Raw genomic sequence first — 23284 nt, forward strand, 5'->3', positions numbered from 1 at the left:
GCGGCTTCAGACCCCAGTGATGTTACCTGAGATACCCCTAAAGACCCTTTATAGAGCGAGGTGGCCGAGGATCACCTGATAATGAATTTAATTAAATAAGGCAATGAATTATATCTTCAAATGGGGTATTTTAATTAAACTAAACACCCAATCTTCACTCTTGCACTTCCTTGGAGTTTTCCAAGTCTGCATGCAAAGTTTCACGGTTTTGGAGTTAGAGAGGAGACACACAGTGTGACACACGAACACGCACACACTTTTATTCGTATAGATTATGACAGACATGTTGGAAAAACGGAAAAAACTTTGGACCTCTATATCTCTGAAAATGCACCAAGGAAAAAATTTAAACTTTGCACACAGCAAGTACTCCTCATGGGGAATGAGTGATTTGTTTTCAAGACATCAGAGGTGTCTTCATCATGACATCATAATTGCACATGGAGAATACTCCATCTGAAGATAATAAAAAATTTTGAGCATTAGCTCTGAATAAAATGGCACACAAAAAATATATTTGATGACATCATTAGTCATCTGATTTGGCAGCCATATTGTTTTTAAAAATAAAACCTTCAAAAACCTTCTCTGAAGTGGCTGAACAGATCGAGGCAAAACTTTACGCAAATTACGAACCAAACCAAGAGGAGCAATAAGTTCACACGTATGATGTCATATAATTCCATATTGATAACTATTATGAGACAGTATAATTCCACATTGACTGTCATTCTTAGACAGTATAATTCCATATTGATAATTATTAGACAGTATAATTCCACATTGACAGTTATTCTTAGACAGTATAATTCCACATTGACAGTTATTCTGAGACAGTCTAATTCCACAATGATAGTTATTTTTAGACAGTATAATTCCACCTTGACAATCATTCTTTGAGAGTATAATTCCACATTTATCGTTATTATTAGACAGTACAATTCCACATTAACAGTTATTCTTAGACATTATAATTCCACATTGACTGTCATTCTTGGACAGTATAATTCCACAATGATAGTTATTTTTAGACAGTACAATTCCACCTTGACAATCATTCTTTGAGAGTATAATTCCACATTGATAATTATTATTACACAGTATAATTCCACATTGACAGTCATTCTTCGACAGAATAATTCCACAATGATAGTATTTATTCGACAGTATAATTCCACAATGATAGTTATTTTAGACAGTATAATTCCACATTGATAGTTGTTATTGAACCGTATAATTCCACATTGATAACTATCATTAGACAGTATAATTCCACATAAACAGTGATTCTGAGACAGTATAATTCCACAATGATAGTTATTTTAGACGGTATAATTCCACATTGATAGTTGTTATTGAACAGTATAATTCCACATTGATAACTATTATTAGACAGTATAATTCCACATAAACAGTGATTCTGAGACAGTACAATTCCACATTGACAGTCAATCTAAGACAGTATAATTCCACATTGACAGTTATTCTAAGACAGTCTAATTCCACAATGATAGTTATTTTAGACAGTACAATTCCACCTTGACAATCATTCTTTGAGAGTATAATTCCACATTGATAGTTATTATTAGACAGTACAATTCCACATTAACAGTTATTCTTAGACATTATAATTCCACATTGACTGTCATTCTTGGACAGTATAATTCCACAATGATAGTTATTTTAGACAGTCTAATTCCACAATGATAGTTATTTTTAGACAGTACAATTCCACCTTGACAATCATTCTTTGAGAGTATAATTCCACATTGATAGTTATTACACAGTATAATTCCACCTTGACAGTCATTCTTCGAGAGTATAATTCCACATTTATCGTTATTATTAGACAGTACAATTCCACATTAACAGTTATTCTAAGACAGTCTAATTCCACAATGATAGTTATTTTAGACAGTACAATTCCACCTTGACAGCCATTCTTTGAGAGCATAATTCCACATTGATAGTTATTATTAGACAGTATAGTTCCACATTAACAGTTATTCTTAGACATTATAATTCCACATTGACTGTCATTCTTGGACAGTATAATTCCACAATGATAGTTATTTTTAGACAGTACAATTCCACCTTGACAATCATTCTTTGAGAGTATAATTCCACATTGATAGTTATTATTACACAGTATAATTCCACATTGACAGTCATTCTTCGACAGAATAATTCCACAATGATAGTATTTATTCGACAGTATAATTCCACAATGATAGTTATTTTAGACAGTATAATTCCACATTGATAGTTGTTATTGAACCGTATAATTCCACATTGATAACTATCATTAGACAGTATAATTCCACATAAACAGTGATTCTGAGACAGTATAATTCCACAATGATAGTTATTTTAGACGGTATAATTCCACATTGATAGTTGTTATTGAACAGTATAATTCCACATTGATAACTATTATTAGACAGTATAATTCCACATAAACAGTGATTCTGAGACAGTATAATTCCACATTGACAGTCAATCTAAGACAGTATAATTCCACATTGACAGTTATTCTAAGACAGTCTAATTCCACAATGATAGTTATTTTAGACAGTACAATTCCACCTTGACAATCATTCTTTGAGAGTATAATTCCACATTGATAGTTATTATTAGACAGTACAATTCCACATTAACAGTTATTCTTAGACATTATAATTCCACATTGACTGTCATTCTTGGACAGTATAATTCCACAATGATAGTTATTTTAGACAGTATAATTCCACATTGATAGTTGTTATTGAACAGTATAATTCCACATAAACAGTGATTCTGAGACAGTATAATTCCACAACGATAGTTATTTTAGACGGTATAATTCCACATTGATAGTTGTTATTGAACAGTATAATTCCACATTGATAACTATTATTAGACAGTATAATTCCACATAAACAGTGATTCTGAGACAGTATAATTCCACATTGACAGTCAATCTCAGACAGTATAATTCCACATTGACAGTTATTCTAAGACAGTATAATTCCACAATGATAGTTATTTTTAGACAATACAATTCCACCTTGACAGCCATTCTTCGAGAGTATAATTCCACATTGATCGTTATTATTAGACAGTACAATTCCACATTAACAGTTATTCTTCATCAGTAAAATTCCACATTGACAGTTATTCTAAGACAGTCTAATTCCACAATGATAGTTATTTTAGACAGTACAATTCCACATTGACAGTTATTCTAAGACAGTCTAATTCCACAATGATAGTTATTTTTAGACAATACAATTCCACCTTGACAGCCATTCTTTGAGAGCATAATTCCACATTGATAGTTATTATTAGACAGTATAATTCCACATTAACAGTTATTCTTAGACATTATAATTCCACATTGACTGTCATTCTTGGACAGTACAATTCCACAATGATAGTTATTATTACACAGTATAATTCCACATTGACAGTCATTCTAAGACAGTCTAATTCAACATTGATAGTCATTCTTCGACAGAATAATTCCACATTGATAGTATTTATTAGACAGTATAATTCCACAATGATAGTGATTCTGAGACAGTATAATTCCACATTGACAGTCATTCTAAGACAGTATAATTCCACAATGATAGTTATTTTTTGACAGTACAATTCCACCTTGACAGTCATTCTTTGAGAACACAATTCCACATTGATAGTTATTATTAGACAGTATAGTTCCACATTAACAGTTATTCTTAGACATTATAATTCCACATTGACTGTCATTTTTGGACAGTATAATTCCACAATGATAGTTATTATTACACAGTACAATTCCACATTGACAGTCATTCTAAGACAGTCTAATTCAACATTGATAGTCATTCTTCGACAGAATAATTCCACATTGATAGTATTTATTAGACAGTATAATTCCACAATGATAGTGATTCTGAGACAGTATAATTCCACATTGACAGTCATTCTAAGACAGTACAATTCCACAATGATAGTTATTTTTAGACAGTACAATTCCACCTTGACAGTCATTCTTTGAGAGCATAATTCCACATTGATAGTTATTATTAGACAGTATAGTTCCACAATGATAGTTATTTTAGACAGTACAATTCCACTTTGACAGTCATTCTTTGAGAGCATAATTCCACATTGATAGTTATTATTAGACAGTACAATTCCACATTAACAGTTATTCTTAGACATTATAATTCCACATTGACTGTCATTCTTGGACAGTATCATTCCACAATGATAGTTATTTTTCGACAATATAATTCCACATTGACAGTCATTCTTATACAATATAATTCCACATTGATAACTATTATTAGAGAGTATAATTCCACATTGACAGTCATTCTTCGACAGTATAATTCCACATTGATAGTTATTATTAGACAGTATAATTCCATATTGACAGTTATTCTTCGACAGTATAATGCCACATTGATAGTTTTTATTAGACAGTACAATTCCACATTGATAGTTGTTATTGGACAGTATAATTCCACAATGATAACTATTATCAGAAAGTATAATTCCACATAAACAGTGATTCTGAGACAGTGTAATTCTACATTGACAGTCATTCTTAGACAGTATAATTCCACATTGACAGTCATTCTTGGACAGTATAATTCCACATTGACAGTTATTATTAGACAGTATAATTCCACATTGACAGTTATTATTAGACAGTATAATTCCATATTGACAGTTATTCTTCGACAGTATAATGCCACATTGATAGTTATTATTAGACAGTATAATTCCACATTGACAGTCATTCTTAGACAATATAATTCCACATTGACAGTCATTCTTATACAATATAATTCCACATTGATAACTATTATTAGACAGTATAATTCCACATTGACAGTTATTCTTAGACAGTATAATTCCACATTGACAGTCATTCTGAGATAGTACAATTCCACATTGATAACTCTTATTAGACAGTATAATTATCCCGTGTGAAAAGAGGGGAAGGAGAAAACATTAGCAATTGTCAATCGTGCACAGAACAATAATCATCGCATATTATGGTCAGATAGCAAACTAATCAATCCATCATTCACTGGCACTTGAGGAGAATCAGAGATGCCAAGAAAATATATTTAATTCTACCAGTCCCTCAAGAAAATGGGACACCCATTAGCGATATCTGACCTAATTTTACGAAACTTCAATGCGGGACTGTCGCAGGGTTGGTGACATTCATCACTGAGAATTACAGAATGATCGGTTGAGCTGTTTGGGCTGGAGGTGAGCAAACAGACAAACACACAAACAAACAAACACACAAATGAAAAATCAATCAGTCATGGAGTGACAACTTGGCAAAACAGTACAAAGTAGAATGGTGCTCGGTGGAGCGCATACCTCTGCCAGGTGGAACAGTTTACGTTTTGTATCCCACTGATGGGCTGGATCTGAACCAAAATCCAATCCGCTTGTTCTTGTCACCTATTCAACTCATCCAACTTGTTTTGTCATAACTCGTCCACAACTTTTTGAGATGTGGTAATATATTTAGTTTTTCGACCCGTCCAGGATTGTGCCCAATAGCCAATGAGACTGCAAAGTTAGGGTTAGACCATACTCTGCACAGAGTATGGTCCCAATGGATGGATGGATTTAGTTTTTGGTCATCTATCAATTTTAGAAATTAGGCCTGTATTGACCTTTTGACCTTAAACATAATTGGCAGTTGAATTCAGTGACCTGACATGAAAATGTTCTTCAAATTGAAGTTAATTAAAATTGAGGATTTTAGAAATTTGGCCGATGTTTACCTTTTGGTCTATGTTGACCTTTTCACCCATGGTGATCAATAAATAATAGGTGGTTGAATTCAGTGACCTGATATGTAAATACTTTACAAATTTCAACTTAATCGGATGAAAATTGAGGATTAAAAAAATTTGGTCCAAATTGGCCTATGTTTACCTCAAAATTAGTAGGTGGTTGAATTAATTGACCTGATATGCAAATGCTCTTCAAATTTCAAGTTAATTGGTTTAAAATTGAGGATTTTAGAAAATTTGGCCGAATCACGTGACGAATTACCGGGGAACGCCCTCAGTACGCCTTGTCCGAACCGGGTTACCTTACCAGGTCAGATGCAGCCAAGTAAACTGCCAAGGAACGTACTGGCTAGTAGCACAGATAATTAGGAGATAAAGTCCGGCTCGGCTCGGACAGGGACCATGCTGGATCAATGAAGGAAAAAACGAGCTGGGAACATTTCTACACAAGCATTTATTAACAATCAGGTGAGGAAAGGTATGTGGCACAGAAAATTGATCTATTATTGTATGCAAGCAGGGAGAGTAAGGAATTTGTGGGGTGCGACAACAAGGCAAGCAACTTACTAAAGCGGACACAGAGCAGACTTATCCCGATAAATCTTCTTCTTCCACACTCTTAACTTAGGCTAGTGCAGGAGCCATCTCTCTCTCACACACACACACACACACACACACACACACACACACACACACACACACACACACACACACACACACACACACACACACACACACACACACACACACACACACACACACACACGAAGATGAGATAATCAGAAGAAAGGAGAAGAGATGAGGGCAAACGGCCTCGCAATACCTTGCACGGTCAGTCGACCGCGCTACCCAGTACGTTTTGGGGGACGCTTCGCTGAGCAATCCCACCTTGAAAGTCGGCGCGTTGTCTCTTGCTTGGTTACTGCCCGGGCTTAGCGCGTGCTCCACATTGGTCCAGATAATAGGCGGGACTGACAGACAAGAAGGGTGGTCGGCGGAGCCAGCAGGCGAGAAGGGTAGTGGGCGGAGCCAGCAGCAGGCGAAGGGTGGTTGGTGGAGCCAGACGGCGAGAACGGTGGTGGGCAGAGCCAGCAGCACGTGAGGAAGGTGGAGTCAGCACACAAATGTAGAGATCCAGAGCGAAGCGAGGTGAGAGTGGGCGGATGCAGCAGGCGAGACTCGAGGTCGAGAGCGAAGCAAGGCGAGACACACATTGAACAGCTTCGCGATCCGCCTTTTATAAGCTCCATGGTGTAGGGTGGGTTGACGACCTGAAGCGACAAGTCGCCACCCAAATTGTGCGATCTTATTGTCCCCCGGGCCCGCGCTGCTAGGCTCCTTTGGCCGGAAGTGGTCCCATTCGTACATCCGGCGCAACATGGCCGAGCCACAGAATTTACTTGCACCGAACACCGCGACATGAATCGCCCTGCACCGAACTCCCAGGCCGTGCTCTGGCGACCGGCCGAGGGTCACGTCGGTCTTGCATGCCCGTTCTGGCACCTCCAGCGCTCTGCGGTTGGCGCTGGTCAATGCGCTTGTTCCGTCCGCACGCCATGCAGCCCGAGCGGTCTGAGCCATGCAGCACGCCCCTGCCCAGTGGCAACTGCATCGAGGTGGAAGTGCGAGAAGTTACGGGATGACCTCTACTGTTTGCAGGACATATTGGTGGCCGAGTGAAGGTCCATGGTGAGATGCCGTCGTAAATCAGCGCGCAGACCTGAATGAAGAGGTGTGCCATGCGCGTTCCATACAGTGCGGTGGTGATTATCACAAGGCTGCACGCATGTCTGTTATCGTGCATTTGTGCCTGCTTCGCTTTGTATCATGGATTGAAGGAAAGGGTTGGATGTAAATCAGGGTTGAAAAGAAGATCGAGATATAATTATTGGATGCAGATTCGAATGAAAGGACGTGCCACGCGCGTCCTGCACAGTGTCGGTAGAGGGTTTTTCTTCGTGATTTTCACAGGCAGCCGTCTGTGTGCGGTGCCTGCTTTGCCTTATTTCATGGATTGAAGGAAATGATTGGAATGAACATACAGATATAATTAGACCTAGCTATAAGACCCACACAACTCACTTCATCCCGTTAACCCATTAGACATGAGAGGAAGGTCTAACTGCACGGATACTCATGAAATAACTGTCTGGGGATCACTGTATGCTGGGTGCCATTGCCTTAGAGGCATGCCGTTTTCAGAATCACAACAATATCATGCACAGTCTGATCCGTTCAATGACCTGATCTAACATGTTATGATATTGTTGTAGATTTCCCGCCCGCCCGGCGTTCGAACGATCGCATCTAACCAATAGCGGTCGCTTCGCCCACCGAACGGACAATCCAGTCGTGACTTTCTGGAACAACGCCAGAAACCAGTCACGGGTGGGTTTTTAATCCCATCAAGGCCCAGTCCATATTCTACCTGCGCGAAATAGGGTCAATCGCCGAATATCGATATACCTAAGTACCCGCGCGGGTAACCTACCGAGGGACCGTACCTCAGCAAAGGCCTGCTTGGACATGAACCGCTTAAGCGGTCCGTTCCGTTCTGGGATAACCGAGCGGGTATTATCGCCAGACCTGATTCTATTTACCGGCTATTTAAAAACAAACTATATTCCGAATGCAAGATGGGGCAGTTCAATGAGGGAATGGACGCAACGAACAGGTTTACATTCACACAAGGACATTTATTATAATAAAGCACGTATGCAATTAAACAAGGCAAAACACGTATGCACCTATACAATCAACAAAAGCACGACAAAAGAACTACAACCGTCTACTTATTAAGTACAGTCACTTGCACTTAACATCAGTTCCTACTTATTAGACGGGTCCACGGACACACGTACGCACACACACACACAATCAAGAAATGGTGGCAGAGGCCTTTAATAACCAGCTCCAGCTCGGAGGACAGGTGAGCTGAAACCCAGAACCTATCTCGAACCTCTCCACCTCGTGTGGTCTTCAAGTTGTTCGGACCCGGGCTCCAGCGAGATAGCTGGATCCAATCGCCGTGAGCTGCGATCCTTCCCGAGCTCCCGCAAATCCTCCCACACTTCTCAACACGTGCTGGTGAGATGAGGCGCTGATCCATCCCGTCGATGCGTCGCTTCCCCGAGGAACCACCTCCACGAAGAGGTCGATGAGTCGCACCAAGCCGGGAACCAAAATGGAGAACAAAGAGCTCCACGAACCAAGAAGAAGACGCTCCCACTCGTAGCTCGAGCTGAGCGACCGGCTTAACTTCCTTCCAAACAGGGCAGCTTGAAGCAAAAAGGTCTCCCGAGCCAAGCAGAAGCCGAAGCTCACAGAACCGTCAAAGCAAAGAGCCTCCAAAAAGCCTTCTCCTGAACCAGGCCTCAGCCGAAGCTCACTGAGCCACCCGAAGCAAAAAGCTTCCGAAGGCCTCGACCCTAACGCAAGCCAAGCAGGACCCGAAGGTCTCCTGAACGGTTGCTCTCTGCCGAAGCAAAACGCTTACTAACAAGAACAAAGAAAGGATCTCGTCCTTATCCTTCTCCGCCCTTCCCCCGATCCTGGCGTGACTCATGCCCTCGTGCTCCATCACCCCCCCCCTGCTCAACCACGGGTGGGAGGGAGTTGTTGACATGAGTCATGGGATGGCAGGATTCTTCTTCCTCTTCGCAGAAGAGGGGGAGGGATGTCTCCATTGTTCGTTCCCTAACTATTAATTCGATCCGCAGCGCATCTAATCGATTTCTGAACATTTAAACAATGGAAGGTGAGCTATCTAGGGAACAAGCACTTATCAACATCACTGACTAAAGGAACCTGTATATTGTGTGCAATCAAATTCCCAAATTCGTAACAATATCATACATGGTGTGACCCTTCAAATGACCTGATATAATATGCTATATCATACATGGTGTGATCCTTCAAATGACCTGATCTAACATGTTATATCAAACATGGTCTGATCCTTCAAATAACCTGATCTAACATGTTATAATATCATACACGGTCTGATCCTTCCAATGACCTCATCTAACATGTTATGTCATACATGGTCTGATCCTTCAAATAACCTGATCTAACATGTTATATCATAGATTGTCTGATCCTTCAAATGACCTGATCTAACATGTTATCATATCATACACAGTCTGATCCTTCCAATGACCTGATCTAACATGTCATAATATCATACACGGTCTGATCCTTCAAATAACTTTATCTAACATGTTATAATATCATACACTGTCTGATCCTTCCAATGACCTCATCTAACATGTTATGTCATACATGGTCTGATCCTTCAAATGACCTCATCTAACATATGATATTGTGACGTCCACGGGACTTGAAGAGTTCCGCTAACGTAGAATGAGCCGAAACGATGGAGGTGGTTTATTTTTTATCACCCAAAGATGGCGGTTTTAATCGCTCTACCGCAAACGGGACGAGGAAGGTGGAACGAATCGCTTTTCACTGAGTTGATGATGTTTATTTCTCCAACCAGAAATAATAATAAGACTCGGCAAGAGGAGGGATCCGGGGCGATTCGACGAGATGGTGGTGTGGGTTCAGGCGTGGGGAAAACACAAACAATTCCAATGGATATACAAATCTCAAACCCTCGAAGGCGCCAGGTACACACACACACACACACACACACACACACACACACACACACACACACACACACACACACACACACACACACACACACACACACACACACACACACACAACGTAGCTGGTCCTGGTGGTCAGGCTGGCTCGTGGTGTAGACGCAACAGTCCCTGGATTGGCGTTGGACGAGCTGGCGTTGCGCTCGTCTGGTGTCGACCTCTTGGTGTCGGCCCAAGACCGCTCACAGCCGCCAGGGAGCCAGTTCTGGCGCCAAGTTGCGAGCAGGACAGGGAGGCAGGTCCGCCCGCCGTTCGACCCCGTACTCCGAGCCAGCAGAACCCCAGAGCCAACCGAGGTGAGGCACGAGGCACAGCAAGGCCACGAGACACGATGAATCAAGGAACGTACCAGCCCAATAATAGAGCACGCTCCCAGCCCAACAGCCTCCACCAAACGGTTTTTCTTTCTCAATCTTCTTCTTCCGCCACTTTTCCCCGAACAGACCCTTTTTATCCTCGAGTCCTCGTCACTTCCAATCGAGCCGTTTTATTGGCCCTCCGCCGTCGCCTTCCGCCAATCGTGATCACGGGGCGGAGCCATCCGCAGCACTGTCCTGTGACATCACGGCAAACCTCCAGGGAATCCTAAAAGGGTTTACGCACACACACTTACCCTAACCCGTCTCCCTATCTAATTACGTGACAATTATCATTTCCCCCTTGAAGAAATGGACATTTACTAGACAACTTATCACCACTGAATTGCTACTTATTACATCGAGATCCTGGTACACTCGAACAGCATGGCATACCTAATTAAACATCCTCATTACCCTTTGAATGCATACCCCCCCTCAGACATAACAATATCATACATGGTCTGATCATTAAAATGACCTGATCTAACATGTTATAATATCATACATGGTCTGATCCTTCCAATGACCTGATCTAACATGTTATAATATCATACATGGTCTGATCCTTCAAATGACCTGATCTAACATGTTATAATATTATACATGGTCTGATCCTTCCAATGACCTGATCTAACATGTTATGTCATACATGGTCTGATCCTTAAAATGACTTGATCTAACATGTTATAATATCATACATGGTCTGATCCTTCCAATGACCTGATCTAACATGTTATAATATCATACATGGTCTGATCCTTCCAATGACCTGATCTAACATGTTATAATATTATACATGGTCTGATCCTTCCAATGACCTGATCTAACATGTTATGTCATACATGGTCTGATCCTTAAAATGACCTGATCTAACATGTTATAATATCATACATGGTCTGATCCTTCCAATGACGTGATCTAACATGTTAAATCATACATGGTCTGATCCTTCCAATGACCTGATCTAACACGTTATATCATATATGGTCTGATCCTTCCAATGACCTGATCTAACATGTTATATCATACACGGTCTGATCCTTCCAATGACCTGATCTAACATGTGATGTCATACACGGTCTGATCCTTCCAATGACCTGATCTAACATGTGATGTCATACACGGTCTGATCCTTAAAATGACCTGATCTAACACGTTATAATATCATACACGGTCTGATCCTTCCAATGACGTGATCTAACATGTTTTCTCATACACGGTCTGATCCTTCCAATGACCTGATCTAACATGTTATATCATACACGGTCTGATCCTTCCAATGACCTGATCTAACATGTTATATCATACACGGTCTGATCCTTCCAATGACCTGATCTAACATGTTATATCATACACGGTCTGATCCTTCCAATGACCTGATCTAACATGTGATGTCATACACGGTCTGATCCTTAAAATGACCTGATCTAACACGTTATAATATCATACACGGTCTGATCCTTCCAATGACGTGATCTAACATGTTATATCATACATGGTCTGATCCTTCCAATGACCTGATCTAACATGTCATGTCATTCATGGTCTGATCCTTAAAATGACCTGATCTAACATGTTATAATATCAAACATGGTCTGATCCTTCAAATGACTTGATCTAACATGTTGTATCATACACGGTCTGATCCTTCTAATGACCTGATCTACCATGTTATAATCACACACGGTCTGATCCTACCAATGACCTGATCTAACATGTTATATCATACATGGTCTGATCCTTAAAATGACCTGATCTAACATGTTATATCATACATGGTCTGATCCTTCCAATGAAAGATATAAAATGTCATAATATTGTTGCGGTTCTGGGAACCGCATGCCTCCAAGGCAATGACATCCACCATATAGCGGTCCCGAGACAGTTATTCCATTAATATACATTCAGATAGTCCCTTCCCTTTTGTCTAGCAGCACAACGGGACAGTGCATTGTGTGGATCTCATAGCTAGGTCTGTTTACACCACTCTAACTTCATTTCTACTCTTCTTTTCTGCTTATTCCTGAGGTAAATCCGAATTTGCGTCCTTGCAGAGGCCAACACGTGCAGCACTTGCCACAGCCGGGGGAGGGGAATAGGAAAGCTGTGACAACACTACATGAGCATAGACAGCGCAGCTGCAAGGATACAGCAATACCCTCAAAGGAACCTCTAACGCAAGCTCGAGATGATCGTCTGACGCTTCCAATGATCTGGGATGAGATTGCTGGTTGCATTGAAAAGGCATACGAATGAATATCTCTTAAAGAGGCTGCACAGATGTTGTTTTTCACAACACAGAAGCAAATGACCCAATATCGGCAAGAGCGTGGCTGGCAGCTTGGTGCCAATAACTACATCGTCAGAGGCCGATAATAGAACAAGCTCAAGTGAGCTAAGATCCTCGCCCTCTTCATGATGACATCATAAAAACGAATATGACGTCATTGTGAAGTAACAGGTTTGCGATAAATTATTTGTGCTCATGCCCGGCTTAATTCCCGCAAACAAAATTCAAACAGCTTGCCAATACTAGTTTCGGAGATAATGGTATAGGCAATTTCCATTGGTGGCGATATTACGACGTCAACTTTTTTTCTCGGAGGAATTTTCAAAATCGGAGATGGCTACTGTCTGCGCAGGGTATTTTTACACACATATATGTATATATATATATATATATATATATATATATATATATATATATATATATATATATATATATATATATATATATATATATATATATATATATATATATATATATATATGCCAAGTTTCAGGAAGTTTCGATGAAAACTGTAGGCTGTGAAACAAAAAAGTCCACAAGAACAACAACGTGAGTAAGACTTAGAGATCCTCCACGAGGATCTAAAAACAACAACCACAAGTACAGGACACAAGTGTACAAGATACGGGTGGCGCGTTCTTTTCAACCCATTTCTAGATTTCATTATATCGGCATCCTCTTTTCCCTCCATTTCTCCATCTGACACATATCTATATTCTCTTTCATTCCAAACCTCCATCTAATTATTATATCGAATCACTCCCCTCAATTCCGGACGCACATCGGGGTTGGGCCCGCGCACACGATAACAGAATCTGGTGAATGCAAGCGCTGACCACGTAGGCCATGGCGGATCCATGCTTACTGTATGAAGCATGCTCGATAGCAGGCGGACCCGTGCTTAACTCGTGACACCTTATTTCCGTACAGAGCAGGGAATGGATTGCACACATCTTGTTCTGGTCTGTGCATGGCTTTATCCTAACATCTTACCATCTGTGCATGGGTTTACCCCAACACCTTACCGTCGGTCCTCGCTGGCGGTCACGGGTGTTCCCCACGGACGGCGGACATCTCCTCGCCTCTCCGCCCGGCGAAGCCGTGATCAGGCAGAGGCGTGCTGTGCAGTTTGGATCGCTCGGGCAGCATGGCACATCGCAGAGCAGGAATTGATCAGCGCTAATCGGGGTGCCCAGGTGGGTATGCGAGGCTGACATGACCCTCGGCCAGTCGCCGGGGCATGGTCTGAGAGATCGGTGCAAGGCAATTCATGTCGCGGAGTTCGGTGCGGGGCGATTCATATCTTGGGGCTCGGAGCGAGACGATTCCGCAGCTTGGAGTTATCTTGCCGGAAGTGGAGTGGAGCCACTTCTGACCATCACGGCTGGACCACGCAGTGGTCCAGTCCCAATCAGAGTGGCCAATTCGGGTGATGACACATTGCTTTGGGGTAATTCCCCCACCCTGCACCCCAGGGTCTATAAAGGACGAGTGGCAAGGCCGTCCGTAGTTCTGCTTTTGGTGTCTTGCCCATCGCTGCTGTCGGCTCCTCCCGTTCTCTGCCCAGCCTGGGGTCGATCTCTCCGCCCATCTGCTAACTCCGCCTTCTTCACCCGCCCATCTTTTCCCACTCGCTCTTGACTCCGCCTTCTACTCCTGGCGTTCTCTGCCCACACATCGCTGACTCCACCCATCCACCTGGTCCTGTCCACCACTCTGCCCACTCGCTCTTGACTCCACATTCTCCGCCCACTCGGCTCCTGACTCCACCTTCTCCACCCAAGTCCCTCCCTTCATGCCCAATGGTCACGTCTCATTCTCTGGACCAACGCTCGTTGCACGAAGCAAGAGACGGCGCGTCAGCTGTCAGGGAGGTATCGCCCAGTGGAGCATCGCCCCCAAAGCATATTGGTGGTGCGATCGGGCAATCGTGCAAGGTATTGAGAGACCATTAGCCTCATCTCCTCTCCTCTTTTTTTCTCTTCATTAATTCCTCTTCATCGGTGTGTGTGTGTGTGTGTGTGTGTGTGTGTGTGTGTGTGTGTGTGTGTGTGTGTGTGTGTGTGTGTGTGTGTGTGTGTGTGTGTGTGTGTGTGTGTGTGTGTGTGTGTGTGTGTGTGTGTGTGTGTGTGTGTGTGTGTGTCCTGGCGCCTGTCCTCATTTAAGTTAAGATTGTACAATAATTATATCAGGATAACTCTGCTCTGTGTCTACTTTTGTAAGTTGCTTGTTTATTGTCGCACCTCTCACATTTCTTCCTATTCCTGCATTACACACAACAATAAAACTATTCACTGTGCCACATAACTTTTCTCGCCTGATTGTAAATAAATTGTTAGAAATGTTCCCAACTCGTTTTTGTCTGTTCTTTCATTGATCCAGCATGGTCCGAATCCTAGCTTAGCCGGGACTTTATTCCCAATGATCCGTTCCATTTAGCCAGTATGTCCTTGGAAGTGTCTCTCGGCTGCATCCGATCCAGTAAGTGATCCGATTCGGACAAGGTGTACCGAGGGCATGTTCCCCGGTAATTAAATTACGTGATTCATTAGGTAGCCTGGTTAACCCATAGACGGGAGGACCCTAGGTCACGCAGTTGAGTTATTGGCGTTCACGGTCGGTTAGCGACCCGCCACGTCACAGAATTATCCGTGCGATGGCCTACAATTCCGGGGAGTCTGGTGGGAACCTGAGATAGCTTTGCCCCCCCTGGTGGTCTTCTCATCCGACCCCCAGCCCGCAACAATATCATACATGGTCTGATCCTTTCAATGACCTGATCTATCATGGAATGATGTCATGCACAGTCTGATCCTTCCAATGGCGATGATGATAAAAACGAAAGACAAGTTGAAGCCATCCATCATGCTGTCCATGATGCCATGTGACTATATGTCTATTGATTACATGCTGTTTGAACGTCGTAACTACGTGTTAGTCTGTAAATTATGTGCTTTGGAACGTATCTGTTGACCTTTTAAACTGCCGAGACCCCTTTGAAGACCCCAAAGACCCTTTAAGTCCCTAAGAAGATGTACTTCTGGTTCTGGGTTTGAAGTGATGGCTGGTTCTTTCAGGGTTCTCTGCCGGCTTTCTCAAAGTTGTATCTGGTCATTATTTGTCACGTTTTTACTGTTTATTTTCTCACATTTTACTGTGTTCCTGGTTCGGTTTTGTTTTTTCACAAAAATCGTACTATTTTGTGAGTTTTCTTCGACCTTGTCTTATTGGGCTCTTTGAGGCCGACTCGTCCTTCCCGTCGAAGTGTACGGTCGTTTTATTTGTATTCTCTCTCTGTTACCATCAATTCCTATTTTTTCAATGCCCCCCCCCATCCATCCCTCCCAACTACACCCTCTGTTTCTTGTCTTAAATTTTAAAAATAACAAAAACACAACAACCCTTCTCCCTCCATACCCATGAGTACCGATCCTCCTTATTCTTATTCTTCCTTCTTCTGCCGGCACACCATCTTTTTTCTATTTGAGCTGACCCACTCTCACCATTACCTTCACGATTTCTTCCGACTACCTTCCATTCTCCAATCTCATCTAATCTTCAAAAACAAAAATTTTCCTTGTATCCTTCTCAACTATACACCTCCTGAAACCACGCGTCTCTTGACCCACTTCCTTTTACTTTTCATCGATCCACCAGCTTCACTCTGCATTTAGCCATTTACCGATCCAAAGTCACCTTACACCTCCACCATTTTACTTCAAACTTTCCTTTTGCGATTCTTACGCACTACTCATTAAAAAATGAGAATAATAATAAGTATATTCACTTTTACCTAAAAACCTCCCGTAACCACGTAGTTCTCCTATAACCACGTGATCCGTTTCCACCCTCTGGCTTTACAGATCCAAATTCACCATTCACCTCATGATTTTTTCCTTCAACTCTTTTACCGAAGTTGATGCAATCTTGATCAAAAATAATAATAATAAAAACGATCTCTTATAATGCTTCATCTTCCTCTTTCACACGTGTGGTTCTCACTATTGTATCATAATTCACTACTCTTTTTACCCCATGGGGTCTTCCACCCCACGGGGTCCAAGCACCGCTCGCGTTCTCTTTTCTTTTGTGCAGTTGATTTGAACGTCTATTTCTCCATTATTCGTGAACAGAATTCAATGAAAATTGACAGGCATATACTAGACACATATGCGCAGGCATTAACAGAGCCGAAAGTGCGATTGCTGTCCTTCGGGCCGAGAAATGGGCCGTTTTCTTAAAATTATTTCTTGGTTATTAGTGAACGGAACCGAAACAAACTCGACAGGTATATCCCAGAGACCATTCACCAGGCAGTAACTGAGCCCAAAGTGTGATTCTGGCCCAATTAACTACAAATTGAAAAAAAAATAGACTAAATATGCTGGGCGATGCCAAATGCAAAATTACGTCGCAAATGATGATATCAAATGCCGAAGTCGCAAATGACACCTCACTCTTGTGAGGTGTTCTGGTTTCTTTTTCTGATGCGATGGAAATCTTACTAAATTTCAAAGCTATCTGTCGTCCATGCTATTGCTCACCTGAGAGATGTACGAATGAACTCCCACGGAGTATGTTCACAATTCGAACTTGTCCAACTTCAACAGACTGCTCTCAATTCCACCACTCCTTCATACCTTGTAGAAAAAGTCCAACTGTTATAAACGTTTCTTCTCTCCATTCTCTTAATTTGCCTTCAATGCATCCCTCAATAAATGTCTTTAATCGCATTTCCGACCGAAAAATTAAAAACCCCAGTTTGCAATGAGTGTTCACTTTCCATCAAGCATTCTTTTTTTCCAACTTCAGTGCCAACTCACCCCTCCCTCTCAAAGCAACCAACCATCACATTCTTCTCCCTCCAAGCTTCCCTCTCACCTTTCTCCCTCAACTTTCCCCAGTCACCATTCTCACACCATTCCCCCCCCCTTTCTCAAAGTTGCCCCCCTCTCATCCACAAAGCTGCCGCCTTCTGCTGCCCTCTCACCCCCATCTCATACCTCCACCTCCTCAAATCTTTAACTGCCTTCTGCCCCCTCTCTTATTACTCCGCACTGTACCTCAACCCAACACCACAGAGCCTTTTCTCCTCGAACATGGACGAACTTCAATCTTCTCATCCAAACTCTCTCTTCCTTACATGTGGTAATTTCAATTGTAATCAAGCCAGTTGGCTAGGTGTGGGTACCTCTCTCACCTACAATGGCACTTCAGCAAAAGCTTCTGCGACTCATTGGGACTGACTCAATCAGTCAACTTTCCGACTTGGATTTCAACCAACGGTAATCTATCTCTTCTGGATCTGATTTTGACAAACTTCCCTGAAATATCTGTTCTTCCTCCGCTCCAATCGGTTCTTCTGACGACGTCCCTGTCAAAGTGGACATCTTTCTAGCTGTTATCAGAGAACCACCTCAGCGCCGTCGAGTCTGGCATTTCACTCAGGCCGACTGGCAGGGTCTCCAAGCATCCATCAAACTTCTAGACTGGTCTCCCATCGCTACTTTCTCCAACATGACATCATCCTGGGAATTCTATCAAGGAAACTTGCTCTCCCTCATGCACAGATTTATCCCCTCTTGTCTTCAGTTGTCCAACCCTTCCAACCCATGGTTCACTGAAGCTTGTGGCAAGGCAGTTGGTCTGAAACAACTTGCCTTTGCCTCATGGAAAGCAAAGCCAACTGAGGGTAATCTCAGTTCCTTCCATAAAGCTGTGTGTATCTACCCTCAGGATAGCGAGAAAACATCTTTCTAATCTCAAGTATGAACTCTCAAACCTCTCTCCCTCCTCCAAATTCTGTTGGCTTCTAATCAAAACAGTTTCTGGTGTATGTTCCCCCTCAATCTCCTCCCTTACCTCAAATGGCCGTTCTGCTGATACCGTTCATCAAAAGTCTGAATGCCTAAACTAGGTGTTTGCATCAAAATCTTGTGTCCGAAACCCATCGCTTTCTGTACCCACCTTACCCAGTCGCACCCAACTGTCCCTGGACTCCGTGTCCTTTTCTCCTGACAAGGTGGAGAGCTTGCTGTCAAACCTCGACTCAGATTCTGCAACCGGTCCAGATGGCATCAGCCCATGTATCTGGAAAACCTGCTCTTCCGCTCTTGCTTCCCTCTCTCTGTTCTAGTCACCCTCTCATTTGCTCAAGGTCATCTGTCATCTGCTTGAAAATCAGCAAACATTACTGCCCTGCAGGTACAAAAAAAAAAAGGTACAAAAACAGGTCCCTGCAACTACAGACCAATCAGCCTTCTCCCAATCATCAGCAAGGTTATGGAATCCATTTTCACTTCAGAGATTAAATCCTTCCTCTTCTCCAATGGCTGGATTTCTGATCATCAGTTTGGTTTCAGACCAGGCCACTCTACACTGGATATGCTGTTTCTGCTCTCTCAACAATGGATGGATGTACTCAATGCCAGACATGAAATCAGAGCCATATCCCGAGATGTATTGCGGGGTTTTGACATGGTCTGACACCCTGCCCTGCTCACCAAACTCTCTTCCTATGGTATCCAAGGCCATCTCCACTCGTGGCTCACAGACTTCTTCGCCTGTCGCAGCCAACGTGTGGCCCTTAGTGGAGTTCTTTCATCCCCTCTTCCTGTCCAGGCTGGAGTTCCTCAAGGCAACGTTCTGAGCTCTTTTCTTTTTTGGGTTTTCATCAATGACCTCGCCGACTCTCTGGAAAATCCTATTTATCTCTTTGCTGATTACTCCACCCTCTGTCATCCCTCAGACCAGCAAGCAGCAGCTTCTTCGCTCACTGCAGATCTGGGTAAAATCACAAACTGGTCCAACACGTGGAACATGTCTTTCAATCCTGACAAATATCACACTCTCACTACGTCTCTCCGAAAGGACCGTTTGGAAAACCCCCATCTACTTTATCAACAATCCTCTGGAAGAAGTCCTTTGGTCTTTCTGTCTTTGGTCTTTGAGGTCGGTGGTATTTCTGTCTTCTACCATCTCCTCTCCAGTCTCGCCCCCCCCCCCCCTGCTGTGTCTGTGATTTGTCCCCACCATATTTCAGCAGGGCGCTCAAAGTCCCCCAACAACCCTCTTCTGGTAAAACTACCAAAATCACGAATCACTGCTCACCTTCACTCTTCCATTACTCTCTTTCCCCACCTTTGGAATAAACTCCCTCACTCTATTCAATCCTATTCTTCCCTCCAGGCCTTCAAAACAGCTGTTCACCACCACCTCTTATCGTCCCCAATTCAAATCCTCGATCCTTTCTACCCGCCTTAATCCACCCCAAACCCACCTCCTTCAAATTCCCTGTTTTCCTTCCTGAAATTCTCTGTAATGTCCATATTGTTTTCTACATGTTCCCTGCCCCATCCGGCTCTCCCTTCAACAGATCTCCTGATGGACCTAATGTCAGTGTTCCCTGCTGTTTTGTCATTCCCTCTCCCACCCCTTTTGTCTCATGCCCCCCTTGCTTTGTGTTGTGTGTAAGCTCTCATACGAGCCTCGACAAGGTATACAAAAAAAAAAAGACAAGAAGTCCCAAATACCCTGAGGACACAAAAGACCCCAACATCCCCGAGACCTAAAAGCCACACATCAGACCCATAGTCTTGTCAGGCAAAATGATCAGTTCGAAACTAGATTTTGAAAAACCACGCCTGCACTCGTCATGAGTTGGACAAGTTAATGGAGCAAAGTTCACGATGTAAAAGTACCAACAAGTTGGCACCAATGAAAAGTGTGTCACAGTAAGAACCCGACCTGTACCATGCATGGGTATTTCACATGTGCGTTTCATGTATTTCCGTGAATCCCATTTGAACTATTCTGGTTAACCATCTTGATATAGTTACTCTTCCGTGAAAATGGTTTAAAATACGGTGCACCAAACCGAATCAATGTAAAAACACACACACACACACACACACACACACACACACACACACACACACACACACACACACACACACACACACGATTTTTGATTTTTATTGGGCAAGAACATGGCTGCATCATAACACAAGTGCAGGAATTGCAATTTGCAGATGAGGTGGAATCATTGTGTGGGATCTGCACAACATGATTAACCTGAGTGGATGTGGTGAGGTTCAGAAATTGAAATGGGAGAGACCATGAGGTGGCAGAGGGCTGCAGATTTGAAATCCCAAAGGAACGAGCTTGAGATAAAGGAGTCTATTCCACTGGTGAGAGAAGAGGGGGGTTGATGAATGGCCATTATTGGTGTAAAAAATGTGGGAAGGGCAACAAGGAAAGGGGGCCGGCAGGATGACCCACACTCACCTCGAAAACTGGAGGTACCCACACTCACCTCAAAAACTGGAGGTACCCACACTCACCTCAAAAACTGGAGGTACCCACACTCACCTCAAAAACTGTCGAGCCTGGTTCCAATCTCGACCCAGCCAAGAACTGCCATCCAGGTGTTTCGCAGGCAGAATGATCCATCAATGTTCTGTCCATCTTGTATACCCCAGTTCTGGTTCTGGGTTTGGGGTGTCGGCAGGTCTCCTTCAGGGCTCTCTGCTGTTGATCTCAAAGTTAAGTTTCCGGTCGTTATCTGTCCCGTTTTAACTGTTTATTTTCGTACCTACATGTTACTGCGTGTTCCTAGTTTGGTTTTGTTTCAAAAATCGTGCTATTTTGTAAGTTTTCGTCGACCTTGTCTTACCGAGTGCTTGAGGCCTACCCATCGTTCCCCTCGGTGTACAATCGTGTTTATTTTTATTTTCTCCCCATTACCTTCAATTTCTATCTTCCCCACTTTCCCAACTAAACACTCCATTTCTTGTCTTAAATTAAAAGAAAAACAAAAAAACAATACCTTTCTCCTTGCACACTTACAAGTCTCGATTCTTCTTTTTCTTCTTCCTCATCCTCCTCCTCCTCCTCTTCCTCCTGCCGGCACACCATCTTTATTCTACTGAGCTGACCCTCTCTCGCCATTACCTTCCATTCCCGAATCTTACCTGTTCTTCAAAAATACATCAAAAAATAATAATCTTCCTTGTATCCTTTCGATCTCCACACCTGTAACCACGTGTCTCCCCACTCTTCCTAATACTTTTCATCAACCCAGCAACTTCACACTGCGTTTACCGTCCAAATTCACCACACACTTCCACGATTTTACTTCAACCTTCCCTTTTCCAAATGTTACGCAATCCTTATTTAAAATAAATAATTTCACCTTAGACGATACACCTCCCAGAGCCACGTGCTTCTCCCGGAACCACGTGATCTGTTGACACCCCTGCGTTTATCGATCCAATTTCACCATTCACCTCACGATTTTTTCGACAACACTTCCATGACCTAATCTGATGAAAACTCTCTCATATCAAGCAATATATCTATAATTCCAGAAATGCGTGTGTGTGTGTGTGTGTGTGTGTGTGTGTGTGTGTGTGTGTGTGTGTGTGTGTGTGTGTGTGTGTGTGTGTGTGCCTGCAACCGCCGTTTCTCGACAACCGCCGGTCCGATCTGATTGAAACTTGCCAGGAATATTGCCGGGGACCCGCGGATGTGCCTTTTCAAGGTTTGATATTAATCGGACGAGCGGTTCCCAAGTTACGGCCATTTTATTGCTTTTTTCAGTGTTGGAAAGGTGTATATATCGCAGCTGAAGTGTCGTTCCACCTTATCATGCCATTTTTTCCCAAAGATATCTCAGAATAATGATAACAGCATATTAATAATAATAGCACAATAATTGGCAGTAATAAGAATAACGTGATACAATGACCAATGTATGTCAACCAATACCGACCTATATATTATCTGTCAACCAATGACAGGACACGGTGCTATGATTTCACGAATGACATCACAATTAATGTTTTTTATGCACGATTGACGTCACAATTCTTCTTCTTCGTTTGGTATGACGTCACAATCGACGCTGGGGACCTGAGTATGTGCATTTTCAAGGTTTGATATCGTTCTTCATCCGTTTCAGCTGTTTCCCAAGTGTTTCCCAAGGTTTGAAAGCTGTTTTTCCCAAGGTTTGAATTAATTGTTGTGCTTGGCAGACATTTGTGAATACATTTACAGAGAGAGGGGTGAGAGAGGAGGGAGGGGAGAGAGGGGAGGGGAGGGAGGGAGGGAGAGAGGGAGGGGGAGGGAGGGAGAGAGGAGGGGAGGGAGGGAGAGAGGGAGGGGAGGGAG

The 23284-nt window shown here is 42.7% G+C and overlaps 1 long non-coding RNA gene across 2 annotated transcripts; it reads right to left on the bottom strand.

The window, feature by feature from the left end:
• Window positions 1-252: 252 nt before the first annotated feature.
• LOC147025588 (uncharacterized) lies at window positions 253-22400 on the bottom strand. Of its 2 annotated transcripts, none has more exons than XR_015059585.1 (4): window positions 22087-22400; window positions 21962-22015; window positions 17659-17754; window positions 253-5247 (listed from the first exon to the last, which is right to left on the bottom strand). It is a non-coding gene; the product is annotated as an uncharacterized LOC147025588 (long non-coding RNA). The 2 variants fall into 2 exon arrangements; XR_015059586.1 differs by having other exon boundaries at window positions 21942-22015.
• Window positions 22401-23284: the final 884 nt, after the last annotated feature.

The sequence above is a fragment of the Eptatretus burgeri genome, chromosome 6 (genome assembly GCF_056783735.1).
Source record: "Eptatretus burgeri isolate ZD-2024b chromosome 6, Ebu_testis_v1, whole genome shotgun sequence".
In the NCBI taxonomy this organism is placed as follows: domain Eukaryota; kingdom Metazoa; phylum Chordata; class Myxini; order Myxiniformes; family Myxinidae; genus Eptatretus; species Eptatretus burgeri.